This window comes from Cibotium barometz, chromosome 50 (genome assembly GCF_041138505.1).
Source record: "Cibotium barometz isolate CiBa-2024 chromosome 50, ASM4113850v1, whole genome shotgun sequence".
In the NCBI taxonomy this organism is placed as follows: Eukaryota; Viridiplantae; Streptophyta; class Polypodiopsida; order Cyatheales; family Cibotiaceae; genus Cibotium; species Cibotium barometz.
Genome location: NC_141095.1, coordinates 21,311,768 through 21,316,780, shown reverse-complemented (window position 1 = coordinate 21,316,780; position 5,013 = coordinate 21,311,768).

The following is a 5,013-nucleotide window of genomic DNA, read 5'->3' as shown; positions in this document are numbered from 1 at the left end:
TACAGATGATACCTCTCACCAAAGGTGGGAGTGGATGAAGTGTATGATGATCGTGCATCTGCCATATCTGCAAACACAGATATAGCATCAGTAGGTTTATGACAGGTCAATCTAGTTCTTGATTGTATACGAATATTTCTCCTCTTTTTATGCTCTTGCTCTTTTTACTATTTTTTGTTTTTCTTTTCTTTGTTTTTTTAAATAAATGTATGAAGCTATATATATACATCCCCTTGAATTTGGCAATTACATGGTCAGGGGAGAAGGTTAAGGAGGAAGCATTAGAATGTCGAGCGTGAGTACATGCTCCCCCTTTCCTTGGGTAGATCATATTATTTGCAATGATGTTGCAGCCTCTTGGAACCAATTCATCCAGCGGGTCATAGGTTGTGATGTGGGCAGATAGCTTTTTATGACCCTTGTGGCCACATCCAATTGCAGAGATGGTAGTGTACGCTCCCATTGACGAATGGAGGAAATGGTTTCCGACGATACTATTACAAGGGGAGACGTAGACTCATCGGTTTTTTGTTGGGTGTTGACAAGAGTAGGTGTAGAGCATGTAGAAACTTCTATATGAGTGTGTGCCTGGCATGAGAAGCTAGAAGCTTCATGTGGCTCCCCCCTTCCTGAGCTAGGTGGTAATGATCGATATCGTTTGGGAATCCAAACTAACTCTGGAAGAAGTGGTGCGGAGCACTCTGTTACCTTTTCCTTACCACGGTCTTGAATTGTCATTGGGGTGGCAACAGTTGGTTTGCAAGGTTTTACAGGTGATGTAGAGGGATTCAGCTTATGTTTAGGGACCCAAATCTGGTCATTCCCCTCGTAGTACCCTTGGGCTACTAATAATTTTCTAGGGATCCATCGCGATGTTACATTGCCCTTTCTCGGGTGGGTAGCTGCTTTCCTTTTACGAGGCTTCTTGGTGGCTGAACGAGATTGAGCAGGGAAAGTAGCTATTAACGAAGATTTTGGGACCCATTTGAATGTGTTTTTTGGCATAGTAAGCGGAGCTTTAGAGACCACCCTGCATGTTTCCACTCTTGGCATTGAAGCGTTAGAGGGGTGGCAAACAATCAAAGATGGTTTTGTCATCACTGGACTTTGTGATTTTTCATTATCTAGCATTTGAGTGGATGACTTAGGTGCGGGATTTTGAGCGGTCAAACCTAGTGTTAGTTCTTGCGTTGTGACTCGTCTAGTTGCCCAATCGATATTGCACTTGGTGGCCATCATCCATTTGCGCCCTAAGTTTACAGTCCCTTCCATGGTACCCGCAGGCATAACCAAAAAGCTTTGAATTATGGTCCCCTTGTCATAGGCAACCGGAGTGTGCAGAACTCCTGAGACAGGGGTTTTTTTCTTGTTGATTCCTTGAACTTGGATAGCGCTCTTGGATAAAGGTGGTTTTCCGAGTTGACACCACGCCATATGATAGCAAATTGTGTTGAGCTCCTGTATCCAATAATGCATTATACAGCACCTCCCCGTAAGGACTCTGTAACTCAATTGGGTATCTTAGAGGCGGGTCAGATTCCAGTGCATCCTCCTCTGCTTCCTCGAAAAATACTTGCGTAATTCCCAAGTTGGCTTCTCGTTGTCGCCTAGCACGCTGTTGACGTTCTTTGGCTTCGACTCTCGCTTGTATCTTTTTAAGCTCAGCTTGTTCTTTAGCTGCCTTCTTTTGATGGATTGCATGTAACTCCTCTTGGCTCAGGGGGTCATAGTATCTTTTGAATTTACTCCCATTAAGGAATCCAATGGTTTCAACTCCGTCGAGAGTCTCCACTCTGATGGTACCTTGCGGGGTAATTTCACATACTCTATACGGTCCCTTACCAGCATATTTGAGCTTCTTCTTTTCGTTTTGCACTCCATACATCAGGACTTTATCCCCAACCTTGATGTCCTTGTCCTTTAGGTTGCGATCAAACCATTTTTTCCTTCTATCCTTCTCCACAAACAAGGGCATTGTACACAGCCAATTGTCTTTCTTCGTTTAGTCGCTCAAGGATATACAGTCGCTCTACTAAGGGATTACCATCCCAACCCTCTTGAATAGCAACACGAAGACTAGGAATGACAAATTCCCATGGCATGACTGCTTCTTGGCCATATACCATTTTGAATGGTGTGCAATTAATAGCCACTTTGTACGCAGTACGATAGGCCCATAAAGCTGTCGTAAGCTTTAGATCCCAATCCGTGCGATGAGCTTCAACTGTCTTTGTCAAAACAGAGATTAATGTCTTGTTTGTACTCTCGGCTTGGCCATTCGCTCGCGGATAATAAGGAGTAGATTTATGATGGGATATCATGAAATTTGTTGTGAGCTCCTTAATCACGTCATTTATAAAATGTGTCCCATTATCGCTCACAAGTTCAAAAGGACAACCAAAGCGTGTGATTATATTTTCAAAGAGGAATTTGGCTGTTGTCCTTGCATTTGCCTTACGTGTCACCTTCACTTCAGCCCATTTGGTCATATAGTCAGTGGCCATAATAATATAGCAAGATTGTGTGTTTCGGGCCGCTGGGCTAATTGGACCTACAAAGTCCGAACCCCACTTTTCAAATGGTTGGTTTACTTTGATTGGATGTAGGGGCATCTAATCTTTCCTCTGGGGTTTCTTGTATCGTTGGCATTCATCGCAACCCTTCACAAAGAGTGATGCATCTTGGAACATAGTGGGCCACCAATACCCTGATTGTAAGATCTTTCGTGCAGTTAAGTCTCCTGAGAAGTGACCACCGGCTACGCCCATATGTGCCTCTTGCAAAATGTATAGATACTCATCCTCTCGGGCACAACGCCTAAGAACGTCATCCTTTTCTTTTTTTTATAAACAGTCCCGGCTATCAGGCAATAGGGTTCGCATTCTTTGATTAGCTGTCGAGCTAGATCTTTACGAAGCTCCTTGGGTGGAAAGCCATTAACCAAAAAGTTAACAATCTTCTCACTCCATTCAGGCATTGTCTCCACCATGAACAGGGAAGTGTTAGGTAAGTCATCATCAACCCCTGTAGGAGCCTCACCATTAGGTATGCGAGACAAATGATCAGCCATAACATGTTTTTTGCCAGGTCTCACAACAACAGTGAAATCAAACTCAAGAAGAATCAATAGCCATCATGTGATTCTTCCTGTGGAGCATGGTTTGTTTACCAGATACAACAATGCTTGATGATCCACATAGAAAACAAACTTGGTGGCAAGGAGGTAATAATGAAATTTTCTTACTGCATATATCATTGCCAACCCTTCTCGCTCCGTAGTGGTGTAGTTCATCTCAGCATCGTTCAACTGACGCGACTGGCAAAGCTAATGGGGTAGTCTAGCTTGTGTTCTCCAGGTTGAGTTAACACACACCCAATAGCAAAGTTTGATGCATCAAGATGCACATGGAAGAGTAAATCCCAGTTAGGCATTCACAAGATTAGAGCACTCGCTAAGGTCTTCTTTAATAGCTTATAGGCACGGTCACATTCTTTGGTCCAAATAAACTCGATGAGAAGCTTATACAATAGTCGAGCTATCTCGGCGAAGAATAGAATAAACCTTTGATAATAACCAACGTGGCCCATAAAGCGTTGGACTCCCTTATAGTTGGTGGGTGGGGGCAATTCCAGAATGACCTTGATTTTACTCTCGTTAGTGGGAATCCCATTTTTGGACACTATATGCCCTAAGATAACTCCGTGTTTAACCCAGAATTGGCATTTGAAAGGATTCAATGAGATGCGATATAATCTACACCTTTCAAATATTTTTTGTAAACGCATCAAGTGCTCATCCCAAGAGGAATGAACACAAAGATCATCTAAGAAAGCTTCACAGAAGTCCCTTAGATATTCCTTAAAGGCCGTGTTTATCAATCGTTGGAATGTTGCAGGTGCATTGGTCAAGCCAAAAGCCATGACGCGAAAGGCAAACACTCCAAACTCCGTGATAAATGCTGTTTTAGCTTGGTCCTCGACTGCAATTGTGATCTGATTGTAACCCGAGTACCCATCTAAAAAGCTATATGGCTCCTTGCCTGCAGGGATTTCATTAACGTCTTCACAATTTCGTAATCACGTTAACAAAACCTGTTGTTAACATAAAAATTCTTGTGATCACAATGTATATTCACGGGCATTTTTTATGACCTGCAAAAACCTTCTCTACCAGTAATCCCGCCGGGAAAATGTACAATTCCCGGCGGGCCCGCCGGGAAAACCCATTTTCCCGGCGGGCAAATTAAAAAAATTAAAAAAATTAAAAAAAAATAAAAAAAAATTAAAAAAATAAAAAAATAAAAAAATAAAAAAATCATGTTCACAGTCATTCTTACCATTTTTGGGCCTTCTGGACTCATTCGTGATATCAAAAGTTCAAAATTCTTGGCACAAAAAAAGTTTTGTATAATTTGCTGGGCTTAAGTTCAATTGACACACCAATTAAATCTAACTATACTTACATCAATTGACTCAATTGTCCATGACATCATTGCACTCAATTGAGCCCAATTGGACTCAATTACACTTGATTTACACTCAATTGATATTAATTGGGTGTCAATTGATGTCAATTGTGCCTAATTCGACGCAATTGAGCCCAATTTACACCCAATTTGCATAAATTGGGTGTAAACTAAGTATCAATTGAGTCGAATTGGACTCAATTGATAATAATTGGATGTTAATTGATATTAATTAAGCCTAATTGACTTCAATTGGGTGTTAATTTATTACAATTAATGTCAATTAAGCTCAATTAAGCTCAGTTGACATCAATTGGGTGTCAATTGATATCAATTAAGCTCAATTGAGCTCAGTTGACATCAATTGGGTGTCAATTGATATCAATTAAGCTCAATTGAGCTCAGTTGACATCAATTGGGTGTCAATTGATATCAATTGGGCTCAATTACACTCAATTGACACTCAATTGGGTGTTAATTGTATCCTATTGTGCTCAATTGAGCCCAATAGGATGCAATTAACATCAATCGGGTGTCAATTGATCAC